Genomic DNA, 22,423 nt, shown 5'->3' with positions numbered 1-22,423 from the left:
CGTAAAACGTACTCCGCCGGCGTCGGCCATAGTAAGAAACCAACAAGCTACATACATATATTCGTATATTAACATATATTCACATATATTCGTATATTAACTACAGTAAAGTCTCGTTATATCGATATCGGATATATCGATAGTCCCGGTTATATCGATACTATTTCTATGCACGTACGGAGAAAATTACATGCAAACAGGGTCGGATATATCGATAGTCCCGGTTATATCGATATTTTTCGGACTCCCTTGAATATCGATATAACGAGACTTTACTGTATTTCTCATTCTAAATTTTTGGCCATTTTGCCCAACCCGGGTTACAAAGTAAAACAATCGGTATACAGTACGTGTGCGCGCTAACGTGAAGAAGCTAATTCAGGCAAGCGCACTTGCAGCTTTCGCTTCCTGTTTTCTTTGCTTTTTTTTTTTTCTTTTTCCACACTCCACTAAGTAGGTTACGTTGCTGCTTTTGACACTTCACCCTGAATGAATTGCGAAAATGTGTCCAATTTTATCAGAAGTCACATGTGCTAATGTTTCTAAACATTGCCTTGTAATTTAGCCCCAGCTTCCTTCTCAAGGCTAACAAAATGGTATATGTTGTCAAACTTAATAATAATATTAATAATAATAATAATAATAATACATTACATTTTAAGTGCCTTTCAAAGCTCTCGGACACTTTACAGTCACAGACAAGCATAGATACTATAATAAATAAAATGCAATCACAAATAGAATGCAATAAATAAAATCCAATTATAAATAGAAACAATAGAGAGAGCTACACAGAAAATGCAATTTTAAATAGGTGGGTTTTGACTTGAAGGTGGGAAGAGAATCGATGTTACGAATGTTGGGAGGAAGTGAGTTGCAAAGTTTGGGGGCAGAGCAGCTGAAAGCCCTGTCCCCCATTGTGCTGAGACGGGCAAGGAGGGGGGCACACAGAGGCGGAGGGAGGAAGAGGACCTGAGGGAACGAGAGGGAATAGAAATTTGAAGAAGGTCAGATAGGTATGGGGGAGGGGCAAAGTTATGGATAGCTTTAAATGTATAAAGAAGAATTTTAAAGTTGATTCTATATTTGACCGGGATGCCAGTGGAGCTCTTGGAGGGACGGGGGGTGATGTGGTGAAAGGATGAGGTTCTGGTGATGATCCGGGCTGAAGAATTCTGGACGAGTTGAAGTTTGTGGAGAAGTTTCTGAGGGACACCAAAGAGAAGTGAATTGCAATCGTCAATTCGGGAGGTGACAAGACTATCAACGAGGATAGCAGCGGTGTGAGGAGTGAGAGGGCGAAGACGATTAATATTGCGTAGGTGGAAGTACGCAGACCGGGTTAAGTTATTTATATGGGAGTGGAAAGATAGTGTGCTTAGGGTTAGGACAATTGGGGTCGGCTTTTGAGTTGATTTAAAAAATGCTACAATGTACTTCTATTATATATATATATATATATGTATATACAGTAAAGTCTCGTTATATCGATATTCAAGGGAGTCCGAAAAAATATCGATATAACCGGGACTATCGATATATCCGACCCTGTTTGCATGTAATTTTCTCAGTGCGTGCATATAAATAGTATCGATATAACCGGGACTATCGATATATCCGATATCGATATAACGAGACTTTACTGTATATATATTTTAAGGAAGCGTACGCGTTTTCTTGGCGCCGCCTTCTCATGGGTCTTCTAGATTTATGACCGTTCATAGTTTATCATCGTAAAAATGGAAGTACCGTAGCTTAACTTCCCTTGGCCAATGTCACGTTGCTAAAAAAAAAAAAGAAAAGATGAATCATCCCAAAGGGGTAACATTTCTTTGCTGGACATTTTGGGGAATTTAACGATCAGCTAATCAATGTCTCAATCAAATGTAATGTAGTTGTTTTAGGTCTCTTTGCGATGTTGTCGTCAATCCTGAATGCCTTTTTTTCAGCGATCTTCTAAAGTCTGGCTAGGTTAAAAAACATAGCAGTGTCATATGCAGAGCGCCGATGCGTATGTGGAACTTTCTCGGTGATGCGTATGTGGAACTTTCTGTGCTGTATGTCATGCATATTATCATATTTCAGAATCAGACGACCTTTATTCGTCCCACAATGGGGAAATTTGCAGTCCACAGCAGCAATTGAAAAGGGGATATTTGACAATAAAGCTGCCTTTGACTTGACTTTGACTAAAGATGTGTTATCATATCCACATATGGCCATGAAAAGCCAATCCTATCTGGTTGTAATTTTGTCCTTACTTCTATCGGGTCTTATTACTCTTTGTTCTCAAATCTGGATCCGGATCAAAGTCCTAATTCCTTTAGAACCTTTTAAGATTGTCCATCAAAGCTTTATTTTTTTTTTTTACAGGTGAGCTAGCCATAGCTTGAGTGCCCGTGTTGTCCACATGTGCGTCAATCCGGGCCATGTGTGTTTGCACTCTTGCTGAGACATTAGTCTCCGGGTTGGTCACACCAGTGTGATAGAAGCTTGGCTGAAAGTGCGACAAAGATCCAGCTTGTTTACAGGGCTATCTCTGCGGTGTCAGCATAGTTTTCGGGTCAGCTGTGAGGATATTCATCGTGACGTACGTGAAGCAGCTGCGAAAAGCCCTCAGGCGGACGCGCGTGATGTCTTATTTGTTTTTGTTTTTTTCCAAAGCTTTACCTGCTCGTGTGAAATGATTGTGAGATGCCAGGGGTGGCAATGATCCTCACACACTGTATTTTAGGAGAACTACAGATACTCCAGTGAGCTAATTTGACACCTTAACAATCGTAAAAAAAAAAGACTAATTACCGTATTTTGTACACGATAAAAAAGACTCAAGACTACAGCATTCAATTTTTATGGAACAATAGTCTGATTTATCTGGCATAGTGTTTTAAATGCTCTTGAAGCGCAGCGACTGTAGTTGTGAAAGCGCTATACAGACGCTCCTCAACGTACAAACGAGATACGTTCCGAACGGTCGTTTGTAAGGTGAATTTGTTCGTAAATTGCTTCTGTGCTATATTTTGTATGGAATGTATGTTTAAGGCTTATATAAGTATGTTTAAGGTTTATAGAAGTATGTTCAAGGCTTGCATAAGTAACCTTATTGGTTTGTACGACTGAAAAATAAACAAGTCCACTTCTGAAACGGTTGAGAAAGAGTCACAAGCCTTGTTATTTTTTCAGACAAAGAAAGGACTTAAAACTACAAATAAATGTGTTGAAAACCAGGCAGTAACACTATTTAGGATTGAGTTATTGCCCACCACTGGGAGTTGATTTGTTAACTGCCAGAACAATCCCAGAAGAAGCCGCAGTTCCTTTTTTTTTTTTTTTGCCAACGCCGCATACTCATTCGGCTGTCAGTGTGGATTTTACACAAAACCTTTCAGAGGCTGCAGAAATAACATGGATGGGAGCCATTTCTGTTATTCAAACTGGGGTGGGAGGGTCGGTGGATGCCATAGAGGCCAACTTCAATGTTTACACACAAAAAAAAGCCAAAACGGAGTGGGGGGGCGGGGGGGTGAGATCAATGTTGGTGTCACTTGACAGTATTTTGTGTTTTTACGAGATGGAATTACTGACATTTTCTGGAATGTAGGGCTATTTATTATTAGGACTTTAGTACCAGGCAGCCCTCTTGGAATTGCGATTATAACTTCTCTGATGAATGAATTGACTTTTTGGGCTGCCTTAAAGGACAACCGACATCACTTTTTTGTTTCCTAACTGACATCAGACAAACGTTTTATAGCATCTAAAATACCCAAAACACGCAATATGATATTTTTAGTCAAATGCAAAACACCAAGAAAAATGACTTAAAGGACAACCGACGTCTCCGGACAAGTTGTGTCCATAATTTGTAAAATGTCTTCAAATGACTGAAGATTCCACCGCATATAGCTATATTTTACGTTTTAAGACTCGCGTTGAATATTCAGGAAGTCTTGTTTTTGAGTTGGTGATGAGTCCGTACGTTACGTCACTGAAGGAACACCCCTGACCGAGAAAGCGTCACGCAATGCATTTTTGGTACTTTGTTTAGTCTGAAAACGTCATGTTGATCCGTGTTGATGACGAAATTAGAAGGACAAGACATAAATAACGCGATGGTGAATCGTTGTGTGTTGAACCAAGACTACTAGTTGACACAAATTCCCAGCAGACAAATCAGCCCATTTCCAACGGAGCTTTGGCGCCATCTTGTGCATTTTGTGGGACGCTACATTGGAGTCCTGACGGCTCGAATTGATGTGGGAGGATTCTTTAATCGACTGCAAACATGTATGCTTTCCTCTTCAGAACTATTTGAATCATATTCATAACTGGATGAGTAACAAGAAAGCATCTTCTCCGAATCTGAAGCCATTGTTTTGATTCACAAGCAATGCAAGACGTCTTGGCGTGACACCACGAACAAGTGGGCGGGACCTTCTGAAACTGGCCACTTCCGGGTTACATTTGAAGTAGCTTTTGGACACCTTAAGTCGTTTTTATTGGTGTTTTGCATTTGACTAAAAATATCATACTGCGTGTTTTGGTTATTTTAGATGCTATGAAACGTTTTTCTGATGTCAGTTAGGAAACAAAAAAATGGTGTCGGTTGTCCTTAACGATATTGGCGCACGCCATCGATCTCGAGAGCTCATAAAGCGTGGTCGAGTCCCATAATACCGCCACTAATCTTCACATCAGCTAGCGATCAAAGAGACGACCTCCCTCTCCTCTCCGTTCAGCTCCGCCTAATCGCTTGACACAATCGTCGCCAGACCCCCAAAATGGAGACTAATGTGCACCCCGCTGATTGCACAGAACATTCATCCAAGTTTCCTTACAGAGACTCATTCTTGGGCAGCGTATGCACTCGCGTGCATATAGAAAGAGCGAGAGTAAGAAAGAGAGAGAGAGTTAGAGAGACGTGCCAGAAATCAATAAATAATAAAACCCTTAAAGGTCGTGAGTGTAACAACTTGAACACGCGGCGGATCGATGGTGGCTTTGGACAATTTTGCAAATGTCACGACGATTGTCTTCTGCTGTCATTTTGAGGGCAACTGGTGAGCACGCCCGTGCAGGCCATTACTATGTCGTATTGAGCGCGGCGAAATTCAGTCGCGGATCGGGGGTGCAAAAGTAGCCTATGCCCCAAAAAAAAAAATATATACAGTAAAGTCTCGTTATATCGATATCGGATATATCGATAGTCCCGGTTATATCGATACTATTTCTATGCACGCACGGAGAAAATTACATGCAAACAGGGTTGGATATATCGATAGTCCCGGTTATATCGATATTTTTTCGGACTCCCTTGAATATCGATATAACGAGACTTTACTGTATTTAAAAAAAAAATAATAATAATACAATGATACCTTGGCTTACGCACTTAATTAGTTCCCAGACAGTGTGTAAGGCGAAAAATGTGTATCCCAAAAATTAATTTCCCATAGGAAACCATTAAAATGAGAGTAATCCGTTCCCAGGTCCCCCATCGAGGTGGTGACGTGACGTCAGGATTCTTCACCAATTCAAGACTTCCTGAATATTCAGCCCGAGTCATGAAATCGATAGATAGATAGATAGATAGATAGATAGATAGATAGATAGATAGATAGATAGATAGATAGATAGATAGATAGATAGATAGATAGATAGATAGATAGATAGATAGATAGATAGATAGATAGAGTAAAGTCTCGTTATATCGATATTCAAGGGAGTCCGAAAAAATATCGATATAACCGGGACTATCGATATATCCGACCCTGTTTGCATGTAATTTTCTCCGTGCGTGCATAGAAATAGTATCGATATAACCGGGACTATCGATATATCCGATATCGATATAACGAGACTTTACTGTAGATAGATTTTGTGTTTAGGAGCGTTTTACTGAGCGAGTTGCTTGTTCTGTAGCCACAAAGGGACATAAGTCTTCTTGTGCCGGTCCCAAGCCCGGATAAATACAGAGGGTTATGTCAGGAAGGGCATCCGACTTAAAAGCTTTGGCCAAAACAAACATGCGGATCAAACCTCTAAAGATGGAGGACACCGATTTGCTGTGGCGACCCCCTTTGAAGGGAAAAGCCGAAAGGAAAAGAAGATTATTATTATTATTATTATTAGTCAATATACAATGTGATTCTTTAATTTGCTTATGCCGTCTGTCCCATGCTTCTGTCTGTTTAATCCCAGCCTTGTTTACGTAAAGATATGACGGGGCTAATTTTACTCCTTTCCAATCACTGCCTCCTCCCCTTTCTTCATCTTAAAATGCGTTCTGCTTCCCGCCTTAGCGCTCTTTCCCGCTGCCTCCATGGTGGTGTCACTCCCTAATCAAACAGCAGGCCTGCTTTCTGCTCGGTGGCTTTATGGCCGGAAGGGGGTTTCTTCTTCTTCTTTTTTTTCCTTTCACTGCTCTATCTCCTCCTTTCACATTTGTCCCTCTCCACCCCCCCCCCCTCTCCCTCTTCCTCCCTTTCCCCTCCCGAGCGTAGCTAGCGCATTAAGAGGAAATGTCTTTTTTCATGGAAGATTTGCCACAATTTCCAAAATGGCCGCCTTGGCTAATGGACAACCAACCCGGTTCTAATGAACGATTACATTTGCCAGTAGGGGGAAGGGGGGGGCACGAAAATGAGGAGAATGAGGAAAAGGACGACTGTCAGGGAATGATTGAACATAAAAGCCGGAGGGGTGAAAATGTTTAGTTTCATTGGCGGGGGTGGGGGGGCTAGTCAATTAGCACGCTTGTCAAGCAGTTGGGCATTACTCTTCTTTCAATGGGTCTGTTTTGGATTCTCAGCACAAATCGCTGCACTACGCCCGTGTGTGTATGTGTGTGTTTGTATGACTAGTCTTGTGAGGACCACTAACATTTTATACCACAGGTGTCAAAGTCAAGGCCCGCGGGCCAAATCCGGCCCGCCACATCATTTTTTTCGGCCCGCGAAAGCAAATCAAACTTGTTAAATTCCATGATGATTGCAAAAATCTGAGCCAAAATTTCATATTTTTGGATGTCAACCACAATAAAAGTCATTATTCTTGACTTCAGATTTGAAAACGAGTTATTCATTAATTTGCTGTGTGCTCTATATGTAATATTTGAAGGGATTTAAACATTCTAATGGTTCCCCAAATTCATAACGGCCCTCGAGAGGAAACCATAACTACAATGTGGCCCGCGGCAAAAAATGACTTTGACACCCCTGTTTTATACCATACGCAGTGAGAACATTTTTGACAAGTGAGGACCTTTTGGCCGGTCCTCACAAGTTTTTCATTCTAAAGATTTCTAGAGGGTCTATAGATGCATCTGTTAAAAGTTCAGAGAGGTCCTCACAAATTCACCCAAAATTATTTTTTGGTGTGTTTTTTTTCTTCACTTGCATACACACACTTTTTACTCACTGTGTATGTGTTTGTGTGTGTGTGTGTGTGTGTGTGTGTGTGTGTGTGTGTGTGTGTGTGTGTGTGTGTGTGTGTGTGTGTGTGTGGTTAATGAGAGGAAAAAGTTCATACCACAAAAAGTAAAAACGATATTTTAACCAAATTCACTACAGGGGTGGGGACTTTGAATGTACCCATTCAGAAAACTCACTCCTGCTGTTATTTCAGTTTCAGTTTAAGTCCACTTTGTATTTTTTTTTTTTTTAAAGAGGTTTAAGTGGGAAATGGGGTGACATTTAGTGTTCAAATGCAACACTAGTTCTTCGATGAAAAGGTTTCTTCAACCGTCATCTGTACTTCTTTGAAGGTGTCGGACGTTTCGCTTCTTATCCAAGAAGCTTCGTCAGAAAACTAAAGTCTTACTGGTAGTTTTGGGCCCGAAACTACCAGCAAAACTACCAGTAAGACTTTTGTTTGCTGACAAAGCTTCTTGGATAAGAAGCGAAACGTCCGACACCTTCAAAGAAGTACAGATGACGGCTGAAATAACCTTTTCATCGATGGACCACTCCTGTACGACTGAGAGCTTACACAGACAAACACTAGTTCTTCTCGAAATTTATCAGCAATGGTGGTTCTCACTCCTTATCTGGAGTTATCCGGACCTCACAAAACCATTGAAACAGGAATGTGTGTGTGTGTGTGTGTGTCATGACACGGTTGAATCCGCATGGCGACGTATCCCAGAATGCAGATGAAGTTGAGGGTAAGAGAGCACCGCGGCCGATTCTAACACATATCTGCGAATGCGCGTGCACGTGTATCTTGGCGGGTCGGTGTTAATCCAATCAGATTAGCCACGTATAAGCGCTGCCGGGCCAGCCGCTTTCAAAGCCGGTTTACGTCCACTCATCCCCCGCTAGTGCGCTACGTATCAGCTAACCAACTGACCCTGAACGTTCCCCCCGTTGAATGTTTTACCGCAGACAGGTTGGGAATGGCCGGTTTTGCCATCGTAACTGGATTTTTTTTGGTCGCTATTTCTGGATGATAACGGACTCTAATCCCGGTTTAATGGCATCACATTCCGGAGTAATTCTCGTTTCCCATTATAGAAATTCCCACTAATCGGTCAGGGCCAATGCTGGGACTAATCAATGGAGGCTTAGAAGTTTAAAATCTAAGGGGGGGAAGAAAATCAGTACTGTGTTGACTTCAAGAATTATGTTTCCAAAACCCACCAAAGGATTATAATCGTTTATACGAGCCACAAGGAGTGTCACCGCTGAGCGCCAATACGTAAATGCGAACTGTCGCGGCTTGGAATTGAAGCGGATTTACGATGTGAGATAATCTCTTTTCGTCAATGGATGCGACGGGTTCGTCTTTGCTTTCAACATTTAGCTTGTAGTAGACATGCACATTTCACTGACGTCCCTGATCCACTGGTGAAAAGGACGCTTTGATCCTCTCCTGTTTCATCTAGAACTGCTTCATGTCACAAAGAGGGTCCAGAAAGTGCTTAAGAATGAATGACTGTCTTTTAGGTTGTGTCACATTATTTATTATTATTATTATTATTATTATTATTATTATTATTATTAATAATAATAATTATAATAATAACAACAATGATGATAATAATAATAGTATTATTAATATTAATAATATTAATAATAATAATAATAATAATAATAATAATAATACGTTTCATTTATAAGCGCCTTTCAAAACTCTCAAGGTCACTTTCCAATCACAGGATATGTTTTTTTTTCTGTGGGTAAGCAGCGGCAGCCACACACGCCAGCGTTCATTCAACCCGGAAGTAACTCAAATAGATAGAAATCTAGCTAGCTAAGAGATAGCTAATAATAATAATAATAATAATAATAATAATATTGTTTTTTACTTCAAGATGGCGCCGCGAGAGTGGCTGCCTTCACAGCAGCTCCTGCATTTTGTTTTTCTACTTCTTTTTTTCCTTTCCTCTTCGTTTCATACCTTTGCAGCTGTGAAATGTACATTTCTCCACTGCGAGACTAATAAAGGCTAATCCAATCCAATCTAAGATGCTGAGAAAGCACTTTTTGATTAGATTCCATTACGCTATGGCTTCACGCTGAAGTTTAACGTGGAAGCTTACTCGGCACTATAATGGTGTGCCTTGTAGATGAGAGCAAAAACTGCAAATAAGTGAGTTTTTCGGCGAATAAAGATTGCTGTCATGAGACAATTTAAAGGTTTTCATGAAAATTCCACAGTTCATCTTTAGTCACCATAATTAACACTGAAGTGTGATCCATTTTGCCACAATCAAGAAATGGTTAATCAACGTTGAAATCCAAACAGCGGACCGTTGCTAAGTGACTATAAAGTGAACAGTCCATATTTCCCTTTGGGGGGCACAACTTGGTATGCAACAGAAATCCTCATAAATCTTCAAATACTCCCAAAGATCCTTTAAAGGGAATATTTTGCTTTATTTCGAAATATATACCACAACGTAGAACGTTTTGATGATTAAGCAACTATTTTTCACCTTCAATTTTCGTGATTCACCCTTTTCACCTGAAATTAGCTAATTGCTAATCGCGAATTGCTAGCTAGCTTTACCAACACCTCAAAAGCCCATTTCCCCCGATGCCGCTATTGACCTAGCGTGTACTGTATTTTTATAACCAAAGATGCTATAAAGTGAATTCTGTGCTTTATTTCTAAATATATTCCACAACATAGAACGTTTTGATGATTAAGCAACTATTTTTAACCTTCAATTTTCGTGATCTGAAATAAAGCTGAAATTAGCTAATTGCTAATCGCGAATTGCTAGCTAGCTTTACCTACACCTCAAAAACCCGCTATTGACCTAACGTGTACTGTATTTTTATAACCAAAGATGCTATAAAGTGAATTCTGTGCTTTATTTCTAAATATATTCCACAACATAGAACGTTTTGATGATTAAGCAACTATTTTTCACCTTTTTCACCTGAAATTAGCTAATTGCTAATCGCGAATTGCTAGCTAGCTTTACCACCACCTCAAAAACCCATTTCCCCCGATGCCGCTATTGACCTAACGTGTACTGTATTTTTATAACCAAAGATGCTATAAAGTGAATTCTGTGCTTTATTTCTAAATATATTCCACAACATAGAACGTTTTGATGATTAAGCAACTATTTTTCACCTTTTTCACCTGAAATTAGCTAATTGCTAATCGCGAATTGCTAGCTAGCTTTACCAACACCTAAAAAGATCATTCCTTCGGTGCCGCTATTGACCTAGCGTGTACTGTATTTTTATAACCAAAGATGCTATATAGTGAATTCTGTGCTTTATTTCTAAATATATTCCACAACATAGAACGTTTTGATGATTAAGCAACTATTTTTCACCTTTTTCACCTGAAATTAGCTAATTGCTAATCGCGAATTGCTAGCTGGCTTTACCAACACCTCAAAAGCGCATTTCCCCGGATGCCGCTATTGACATAGCGTGTACTGTATTTTTATAACCAAAGATGCTATAAAGTGAATTATGTGCTTTATTTCTAAATATATTCCACAACATAGAACGTTTTGATGATGAAGCAACTATTTTTCACCTTCAATTTTCGTGATCTGAAATGAAGCTGAAATTAGCTAATTGCTAATCGCGAATTGCTAGCTAGCTTTACCAACACCTCAAAAGCGCATTTCCCCGGATGCCGCTATTGACATAGCGTGTACTGTATTTTTATTCTCAAATATACTTTAAAGTGAATTATGTGCTTTATTTTGAAATATATTCCACGACGTTGAATGTTTTGAAAATTCAGCAACTATTTTTCACCTTCAATTTCCGTGACCTGAAATAAATGTATTTTTTACTTCCTTGATTAAGTACAGTAGTTGAGTGATTGATACCAGTCCTACCTCCTCCTCAATACAATTTACAGCATGCAGTTAGCTTATTGCTAATCGCTAGCTAGCTATACCGACACCTAAAAAAAAACACATTTCCCACGGATGCCGCTATTGACATAGCGTGTACTGTATTTGGTGTCGTTCAGGCTACCGCAACATGTTGGAACATAAAGTGTTGTGGGATAGCTAACAAGATAAAAGTATTCACTCAAATGTCGATTACGCAGTGTGAGCCTCAGGCTGAAATGAAATGCGCCGCCGCGTTGACTGGATGCTTAACTTTCTCTGACACATTTACGACACACCATCAAGCCATACGGCGCACACAACGAGCTCGCTTCCCGTCCGGCAGGCGAAGGGGAGCCCCGGTTAGCTTACAAGCTAGCGGCTGGCTGGCGCTTCTCATGTTAGTTAGCGTGGAAAGCCCCGCGGCAGCCTGGTGGGATATATTCCAACCACTGGAGGCTTGAAGCGGATCTATTTTTTGCTGTTCAAACATGTGTAGGAATACGACGTGCGGTATTAGCTTGGCTATGGCCGGATTGAGCTAAGTGTGTGTTTTTTGTGCCTTGTGGGGACGTGTCCACTGCTTCATGATTTTTCAACCTCGTTTTCATTGATAGGCACATTTATTTATTATTTTGTAATCATTTTAAGGACAACCGACACCTTTTTTTTGTTTCCGAACTGACATCAGAAAAAAACATTTTATAGCATCTAAAATACCCAAAACACGCAGGCTGATATTTTTAGTCAAATGCAAAACACCAATAAAAATGACTGAAAGTGTCCCAAAACTACTTGAAAATGACCTCGGAAATGGAGAGTTTCAGAAGATCCCGCCCCCTTGTTCGTGACGTCTTCTGATTGGCTGCCATTCCGAGTATGCAAATTGCCAAACGAAGCGAAATTCAGACATTTCCAAACCGAATGAAGATTTTGAAATCTGAATAATTCTGATTTCGAAATCTTCGTTCAAATGTTTGCTTTATTAAATAAAGTTTGATTGGAAAAAAAAATCTTTCGGTTTTGTTTTATTTTTTTCTTGGAGAAGTTGTCGGCCTCCCGGGCGGAGACATTTTGTAAGTTATAATAATAATAATAATAATACATTTCATTTATAAGCGCCTTTCAAAACTCAAGGTCACTTTACAGTCACAGGATAAGTTTTTCTGTGGGTGAGCAGCGGCAGCCACATGCGCCAGCGTTCACTCAACCTGGAATTAACTCAAGTACATACAAAGCTAGCTAGCTAGCTAATAGACAGCTAGCTATATCGCCAATAGCTACCAATGACACAGCCAGCCAGCTATTAGCAAAATAGCCAGCTAATAGATAGCTAGCTCGTTCGCGAACAGACAGCAAGCCATATCGCTAATAGCCAACTCGCTGGATAGCAGTAGAACTGTCATGCTATCCCGGTACAAATGTTGATAATAATAAAACATTACATTTATAAGTCCCTTTCAAAACTCTCAAGGTCACTTTACAGCGAGCTAGCTATTGGCGATATGGCTTGCTATCCATTGGCGACACAGCCAGCTATCCACTCGCCGGCCGTGTCGCTGGTCGGCTATGTCGGCAGTAGCCATTTGCGATATAGCTAGCTCTTCGTCCGGGCGGACGCTGTTTCAGACACTGCTAATTACATGGAGACCTCTCGGCGCTCATCCAGGGCGACGATACTTAGCCACGAGCTCAACAAGTGTGATGTTCTCACATTGTAGCGGGAAGAATGCTCCGAAGAGTGACATGAAAGGATTAGATAAGACTTCCTGCGGTCCCGTCTGTCTATAGCTTGAGGCTAGCGTTGACAGGCAACACTGCTTTCTGCTTCGTCTCCGGGAGTTCAACTGTGGTTCATCCTCGGGTCACCGCGACGTGCATACTGTACTCTCATTTAGTAAAAAGCTCAGGAATGGCTTCCGGTAAAGGGGGCCTCTTATTTTCCTTGAACATTCCTGGCTTCATTTTGACTCGGCAGCCATTTTATAGTCCATGACGTTGTAAAGTGGAGTGGTTAAAAGTCTTTTTTCAATGCCGGAAAAGGGCGGTGAGGGGTAGAGGTGGTAGTTTGGTGGTTTGGGGAGGGGGCCTCAGAGGTTCTTGATGTTGAGTCGTGCTGTCAACCTGCCAACCCACTTGGGTCGACTTGAGCTAAGGCCACCATTGATTTTCTGTCAGCGTCATTGTAACGGCGGGACAATCCGAAGAATCCGCTCAGCCTTTAGCCGGGTTATCGCCAGTCAACCTCCGCCATTGATTAGTCATAATGGTCGTGCATGGCTTTTTTTTTAAATTGATTGATAAACCGTAAATGACACAGACACACCGCTAAGGCTATGTGCCAGTGTTTGAAATACAGTAAAGTCTCGTTATATCGATATCGGATATATCGATAGTCCCGGTTATATCGATACTATTTCTATGCACGCACTGAGAAAATTACATGCAAACAGGGTCGGATATATCGATAGTCCCGGTTATATCGATATTTTTTCGGACTCCCTTGAATATCGATATAACGAGACTTTACTGTAGCACAGAATAAATTATTCTGATTTCAAAATCTTCATTCGGTTTGGAAATGTCTAAATTTCGCTTCGTTTGGCAATTTGCATACTCGGCACGGCAGCCAATCAGAAGCCTGCTTCGTGCTTCCGTCTTTCCAGAGCGTTATAAGTATATCATTTTCCAAAGAAGACGCACAGAATCTCATCCCCAGAAGAAAGATTCAAAAGAAGCTAACAAAATTTATGATGCTACAAAACGTAAACGTACATTATCCCGTGACTGTAAAGTATACTTGAGAGTTTTGAAAGGCGCTTAGAAATTGAACGTACATTAAAAGCATCGTGGAAGGAGGAGTTCACGTGGCTTGTAGCAGACGACGCAACGTAAACATTGCATTGTGGAAAATGACGAACAGCGTGTGGACAAATGACCAACTGGCGCAAAATCAATCACGCAAGGGGATATTTACGATAAATTCAGCAAGGGAGCATTTTTTTTTTTTGCAATTAGTCATCTTATTGTGTTTCAAGTTGTGAAAAATGGGGCAGGCAACTTTATGGCCTGGCAGGCAACTTTTCGGAGTTGTCTACCCTGATGTCTGGTAACATTTTGTCATGAGTTTCAGACACTGCGATGTGCCCAACGAAACTGACAGAAAGTGTCTGAAAAAAAAACAGCTGGAGTGACGTGTTTCGTGGTCCCTGAATCTTCGTCACCTTCTTTTCCACCATACCCCCCCTTTCCCCTTCCCCCACCCCTCACATCCGTGATTCCGAAGACAAATAGCTCACGATTAGCAGACATTGCCCATAATGAGCGGGTGCTATGCGGCTCTTCCAACAGGATTAGCCACTATTGATTAAGCTAGCCTAGCATTAGCATCACAAGAGAAAAGAATGGGGTAGTGGGGTAGGGTGGTAGTTTCTATAAATGCGTAATGAGTAGTGCTGTGGAATGCTATGATATGCCATGAGAATAGGATTAGGAGCTATTAATCAGACAAGAGACTCGCACAGGTCATTAGCCGGCCCGGCGGCAATGTCAGTGCGTCGGCGGGATGATTCCGGCAATTCTGAATTGGGTTTGGCCTTATTGTCGTCATCCGCTCTCTAACTACAAATCGCTCCTGAAAGTCTTTTAATACCCTACTTTCCTTGATGGCTTTCTCTGTCCTTTCCCGTCATCCTCTTTTAAGACAGCGAAGATCGCAGGCGCATCACGTGTAATATTAAAGGACAACCGACACTATTTTTTTGGGGGGTTCCTAACTGACATCAGAAAAACGTTTTATCGCATCTAAAATATCCAAAACACACTGTATGATATTTTTAGTCAATTTTTATTTTTAGTCAAATGCAAAACACCAATAAAAATGACTTAAAGGACAACCAACGCCAAGTTGTGTCCATAATTTGTAAAATCGCTTCAAATGACTTCTACTTAGTGTATTTTACAAAGATTCCACCGCATATAGCTATATAAGACTTGCGCTGAATATTCAGGAAGTCTTGTTTTTGAGTTGGTGAAGAGTCCTGACGTCACGGAAGGAACGCCCCTGACCGAGAAAGCGACACACAATGCATTTTGGGTACTTTGTTTGGTCTGATAACTTTGTGTTGATGGCGAAAATTAGAAGGAAAACACATAAATAACGCGATGGTGAATCATTGTGTGTGGCACCGAGCATCTATTTGATATTCACTGACTAAAATTGTAAGGAATTAATCAGCCCGTTTCCACGGAGCTTTCCACGCAGCTTTGTCGCCCCCTTTTGCCGCTTTTCGGTGCTACATTTCCCCCCTCAAAATGACACGGAATAAATTATTTAATCGATTGCAAACATGTATTCTTTCCTCTTCAGAACTATTTGAATCATATTCATAACTGGATGAGTAACAAGAAAGCATTTTCTCCGAATCTGAAGCCATTGTTTTGATTCTCGAGCAATGCAAGACGTCTTGCCGTGACACCACAAACATGGGGGCGGGACCTTCTGGAACTGGCCACTTCCGGTTTCAAATTGAAGTACTTTTTAGACACTTTAAGTCATTTTTATTAGTGTTTTGCATTTGACTAAAAATATCATACGTTTTTATGATGTCAGTTAGGAAACGTCGGTTGTCCCTTAAAACGTAAAATATAGCGATATGCGGTGGAATCTTTGTAAAATACGCTCAGTAGAACTCATTTGAAGTCCTTTTACAAATTATGGACGCAACTTGTCGGGAGGTGTCGTTGTCCTTTAATAGTATCCATCCTTCCATTTTCTATCGCATTTATTTTCTCCTAGATAGGTCACAAGTGATCCCAGTAGACTTTAGACAAGAGACAATATTCAGGACAATATTCATCCATCCATCCATTTCCCGAAGTTATTGTTATATCATACGTGATTGGTGGAGAACCAGGAAGTGACCGTACGACAGCATTAGCTTGTAGCGAAGCATGCGGGATGAAGAAAGTTCATTTTTGTGTTGTTGCCGTACTCGGTTTCAGCCACTAGTAACCTGTTGTGGTTTGTAAACAAACTCTTTACAAAGAAGCAGTGACTCTATTGGGAAGCTGCAATATTTAGTAGCTAACTTCATAAATTATAGATCGTAGAACCGGAGCAGGGGCCAGACAACTTTATTATAACTGGTCGGTTCGAGGTCTTATTTTTGTTGGTTAAGTTGGGTCGTTATATAATTCGGGTCAAATATGCAAGTCCAAATTAACTCATTCACTGCCAGACAATGTGCAAAAATGTGTCTATTCCAGTGCCAGGGATTTTTGTCACTGTCACTCTAATTCCAGGACCCACAGAATATTGAGTTTTAGGACTACATAAAGATTCAATGCAGCATTAGAAACCTTAGACTCTTTTCTTCCATCAGAAAAAAAAAGAGTTAATTCCTAAATTATATTGGTCTGGTGTTATATGACCTTGAAATTGGGGCGGCTGTACAAAATAAAATACATACATTTGTTACAAAGCTGTAACAAAGCGCTAACATGGACCAAAGGCAAATGGTGCCCCTTCGAGAAAGGTAAAAACATTGCTCGTGGTCTGACCAGTGCTTTATCTGCACCCTTGCATGAAAAACCAAATTCCGAACAAATTCGGGAATGGCAATCCACGTTACACTTTTCAATTCCTGAATAAATTCGGGAATGTCAGTGAATAAGTTCATAGGGAAAATTGCATTTTAGGAACTTGAATTATTATTATTATGATCATTATTATTATTATTATTATTATTATTATTATTATTATCGAGCTTCCAAAAATGACCAAAAGATCTCAAGAAGCGATTTGGAAAAACAACGTTAATTCCTAAAATAAATGGTTCTGAAGTAATATGACCGTGAAATGAGGGCAGCTGTGCAAAATACAATGCAATACAAACATATTGGTTTATATAGCTCTTTGATAACAGCTGAAGCTGGACGAAAGTGCTAAGATGGAAAAAGGGGAAATGCTGCCCCTTGTGGAAAAGAAAAAAACATTGCCAGAGGCCATGGCCAGCGCTTTATCGGCACCCAAGCATGAAATACCAAAACCCGAAAAATTCGGGAATACGTCATATTTTCAATTCCTCAATAAATTCAGGAATGGCAGTGAATGAGTTAAAAAAAATAAATAAAAACTCACAAAGAATTTTTAAAGAAAAATACTTTACCCATCATGTCTTTATTTTGGGACTTGTAGGTGAAGAATTCCACCCGTCATGTGATCCAGGAGATTTGTTACGTCTTGGTTTGAGGCCCTCACGTTCTTCAGAAACTAAAAAAAAATAAATAAAAAAAATGAAAGACATTGTTTACCCGCTTTTAGGCATTTCAAAATAAAAGCGTCCTCATTCACGATCTTTCCTCGACGAGCAGAGAAATCACGTGAAACTGAGAGGGAAAAGGCAGACAGGCGTGTTAATTGAATTGTGGAAAAAAATGCAAATCTCTCAGCGCCTCATGTCAGATGGTGGGAGAGGAGCTTCCAACCGATAGCGGATGCTAACTGTTTGCCAGTGAATGATTGTGTTGTTTCAGACTCTTTTATTTTTGTTTCCGCACCATTTTTCTGCCCATCATGCTAACACTGGACAGAATTTATGTATGTACAGTGACACCTCGGTTTACGAACCCCTTGGCTTCCGAACTTTTTGGTTTACGAACGTTAAATGTATGAAAATTCTACCTTGGCATACGAACTATTTTTCGGGATACACACGGAGCTGCCATGATGACTGATGTGTCGTTCGCGAACGACCCGTTCTCCTGACAAGAAAATGGAAGCCACATTTTTTTGTCATCTATTCCCCGCCCCCAGTCTTCGGTTAAAGCCACGTGATTGGTCAAGAACGCAGCAGTGAGGGGACGTGGTTTAAACATTAAAGAGACAGGCAGACGACAGAGAGAGAGTGACAAAATGGATTTCAACTTTGATAGTTCAAAGGCAGATTGTAAACTGCAAGGTTAAAATATCCCATCAATCAGGCTCCACAAACAACCGCACAAGCCATCTGTACACTTGATGCAAAAAGCTACCAACCCAACTAAGTGGAACACAATTGATGAGGAACTAGGTAAAATTATCACACAGAAAGCACCTACAAGGGATCATTCCTCAAGATGGTGAAAGAAGAAGGCTACGTTCCTCATCAAGTGTTTAATGCTGATGAAACAGGTCGCTCCATTCCATCAAGCCATCAATGACCATCACAAAGGTAAATAAAACGACTTTATTATACAGTACAGTTTATTTCTTTAATTATAATGCCATATCACATTTATTATACATAAAATAAGGTATATTTTGTGTAGTTTTAAGAAAATTTGAAAGTAGAAAATTATGTTTTATGGGGACCTGGGAACGGATTATTCTCATTTTAATGGTTTCCAATGGGAAATTAATTTTTGGGATACACACTTTTCACCCTACACACTCTGTCCGGGAACCAATTAAGTTCGCAAGCCAAGGTATCACTGTATTATATATTCGTTTTTAAAGCTTCAATGGCAATTTCATTCATAGAAAGACAACGATGGGGAAGAGATTTTCATTCTGCTACACTTGTCTGAAGCGCTTGAGGGCAAAGCTTGTGTAGATCACCACAGTTTGGCCCGCGTCTCGACTTTTGGCTTTTTTGATGTTGTGCAGTCAAGCAGCGGTCGCATGCGCTGCGGCATCTGTCATTTTTGTCCGCAAGTCGCTACGTTGTTTTTTGACGCAAGCGATTTTCGGTCAACCACAAGGCTAAATGTGTCCGCGGCGGCGGCAACTTGCGCAATGTTGATGTACAACGTTTTGATTGAGAAAAACGTCCGTTGGATTAGTGTACCAGCTGATTTTTTTCTTAAAAACAACATCCTTTTTTTTTGAGTCTACTGTTTTTTTTTTCACACAGCAGCCACTGAATGTTGTAGCAATCAGTCATGATGTTTTTGTTCATAGTAATAAAATAAACACAATATTTTGGCAGGTCTATTTTAACTCATTCATTGCCAGACGATGTGCAAAAAACATGTCCACCGCAGTGCCAGGGTTTTTGTCATTTTCACTCAAATTGTAGAACCCACAGAATATTGAGTTTTAGGACTACATAAACATTCCGTACAGTGTTAGAAACCTTAGACTCTCTTCTTTCATCAGAAAAAAAATAGTTAATTCACAAGTTAAATGGGTCTGGAGTTATCTGAGCTTGAAATGGGGGCGCCTATACAAAAGGTGATACCTTGGCTTATGAACTTAATAGGTTCCCAGACAGTGTGTAAGGCGAAAAGTGTGTATCCCAAAAATTAATTTCCCATAGGAAACTATTAAAATGAGAATAATCCGTTCCCAGGTCCCCATAAAACATAATTTTCTAATTTTCTAAGCCTTAAAACTACACAAAATATACCTTATTTTATGTATAATAAATGTGCTATGGCATTATAATTAAAGAAATAAACTTTACTGTATAATAAAGTTGTTTTATTTACCTTTGTTGGAATGGAGTGGCCGGTTTCATCAGCATTAAACACTTGATGAGGAACGCAGCCTTTACTGTTTTCTATTCATTCTGTCACTCTCTCTCTGTCGTCTGCCTGTCTCTTTAATGTTTAAACCACCTCCCCTCACCACTGCGTTCTTGACCAATCACGTGGTTTTAACCAAAGACTGGGGGCGGGGAATAGAGGACAAAAAAAAGGTCGGCTGCCATTTCCTCGTTAGGAGAACGGGCTCGTTCCGAACGACACATCACTCATTGTGGCACTACGTGTGTATCCCGAAAAATAGTTCGTATGCCAAGGTAAAATTTTCATAAATTTAACGTTCGTAAACCGAAATGTTCGTAAGCCGAGGGGTTTGTACACCGAGGTATCACTGTAGTCTAAAGTGTCGTTTTATAGTTTGGAGTTATTTTCGATGAACATATTTTAATAAACAAACATCCACTGTCCTATATGGAAGGGAATAGTGTGGTACCTTTCTGCCTTTCAGGAGATCGAGTTTTAATCTCATCGTAATGCTGTGTATCACGATTTATATTGCCATAGAGTCTCAACTCAAGTATGAACATAGTCTGAGAGTTTTAAGCAAAGTCGGTTCATCGTAACGATCACAAGAGACCGTCACCCTGTTGAATGAGGGTCATTGTTAACGCTAATCCAGTTCTGCTATTCCGAGAGTGTCTTCACCTCTTTGTGCCTCTCTGATCGTGCTTACCCGACACGGATCCGTGCCTGCGAACGCCCCCTTGAGAACGTACTTTTCATCCTTGTACTTTTTTTAAATTTTAACTCTCATCCCTCACCTCTACGAACCCATACTTTCCTTCTCTGGCTTTCTCCCGCGCTGCCTCGTTTCTTTTTATAAACCGCTGTTAAAAAGCAGCGACCGCCAACGCTGTCATTTTAGCTTCCCGGCGTGTTTGTCGGCTTCCTCCGGAGAGAGGAAGTGATGTGCCAGGAAGTGCTTTTATCCCGCCAGTGATCTGATCCGATGTGAGATTGAGATGAGCGAGGGAGTGAAGTCTTCTCCTGCTCAGCCTCGGGGGATGTGGATGGTAGAGAGGAGCCCTTTTTCACCCCAACTACCCCTTTTATTGTTTTCTTGTGATATCTAAAAGACAGAACTAATCTCGCACTCTTCCACTGACTGCCGGATTACTAAAAAAAGATCTGTCCCAAAACGACTTGATCGCGAGGCAGTGTATCTTTTTAGTTTGGTTACTTATGCAGCATTGATCATCGAATAGGCCTTGTACTTTTGACATTTTAACGTGTAATATGATTTCCAATTAAGACCAGGACTTTGACACTGAGATGAGACCAAGCCTTTAAGGAAAGGGGTGCGTGACTGCGGTTCTTGGTACTACACACCTCATCCAAATGACCGGTTATCAACCCTCAAGGACCGATAAGATAGGTAGGGGGTGGGTAACTTTGGTTCTTGGTACTACACACCTCATTCAAATGACCGGTTACCAACCCCCAAGGACCGATAAGATAGGTAAGGGGTGGGTGACTTTGGTTCTTGGTACTACACACCTCATCCAAATGACCAGTTATCAACCCTCAAGGACCGATAAGCTAGGTCGGGGTGGGTGACTTTGGTTCTTGGTACTACACACCTCATCCAAATGACCGGTTACCAACCACCAAGGACCGATAAGATAGGTAAGGGGTGGGTGACTTTGGGTCTTGGTACTACACACCTCATCCAAATGACCGGTTACCAACCCCCAAGGACCGATAAGATAGGTAAGGGGTGGGTGACTTTGGTTCTTGGTACTACACACCTCATCCAAATGACCGGTTACCAACCACCAAGGACCGATAAGATAGGTAAGGGGTGGGTGACTTTGGTTCTTGGTACTACACACCTCATCCAAATGACCAATTACCAACCCCCAAGGACCGAAATCCCGACCCCCTTTCTTTAATTGCTCGAGACGGAGTACAGACTCAGATCTGAGGGGTTACGACCATGTCAAAGCTAAGCTTTGATGGCACCGAGCCTTTCAAGCTTTGAAACAGAGTCCAGACAGACACTTGAAAGCCTTGAGGCCACGTTGAGATGACAACTTTGCGAGGTCGAGACCGAGACTGCTTCTGACCAAGTCAGTGGTTCTTCATCTTGTTGGATGCATCGAACCTGACCAGTTTCATTTGCTCATTCATTGAACCCTTCTTTCAATGACTGTGCCCACTAATTGCAGACTATATTGAGGGGTGGACCTCTGCGGTGGAGGATCCACCGAATCCCTGAGACCGACTCACCCCTAGGGTTCGAGCGAACCCAGTTTAAGAACCACTGGACTGAGTAGAGATTAACTCCGGGCTAAGGCTCCTAATATATTATCTCTGTGGTTCATCAAATTTATGTGAGAAAATGATTTCCCTTTCCTGTGGAGAAATAATATTTTGATCTGCCAATTATTTTTAATCTGAGTCCACTGCTGTTGTGGAAGTGCATACCGCCGCTTCGTCCCATCTAGTTTTCTGTTTCAGATCACATACAAAGAACAACAAAAAACGCAAAATAACTCTTAAACGACAAGAGTAATTAAGATACGGTGGTTCAGTCGTGGAATGTGTTTTGAAACCCCCCCCCCTCCCACTCCACCCCTCACACAC

The 22,423-nt window shown here is 40.9% G+C and overlaps 1 protein-coding gene and 1 long non-coding RNA gene across 3 annotated transcripts in view; one reads left to right on the top strand and one right to left on the bottom strand.

The window, feature by feature from the left end:
* LOC148893371 (heparan-sulfate 6-O-sulfotransferase 1-A-like) overlaps positions 1-22,423 on the top strand; it is a 74,759-nt gene that overhangs the window by 7,169 nt on the left and 45,167 nt on the right. The gene's annotated exons all lie outside the window — the stretch shown is intronic.
* Positions 1,032-20,596, bottom strand: LOC148893372 (uncharacterized). The gene is made up of 3 exons (XR_016115946.1): positions 20,511-20,596; positions 17,482-17,585; positions 1,032-1,205 (listed from the first exon to the last, which is right to left on the bottom strand). It is a non-coding gene; the product is annotated as an uncharacterized LOC148893372 (long non-coding RNA).

Source organism: Hippocampus bargibanti, linkage group LG09, assembly GCF_051943395.1.
Source record: "Hippocampus bargibanti isolate YZ-2025 linkage group LG09, ASM5194339v1, whole genome shotgun sequence".
Classification (NCBI taxonomy): domain Eukaryota; kingdom Metazoa; phylum Chordata; class Actinopteri; order Syngnathiformes; family Syngnathidae; genus Hippocampus; species Hippocampus bargibanti.
This window is presented reverse-complemented; position numbering and strand designations above follow the sequence as displayed.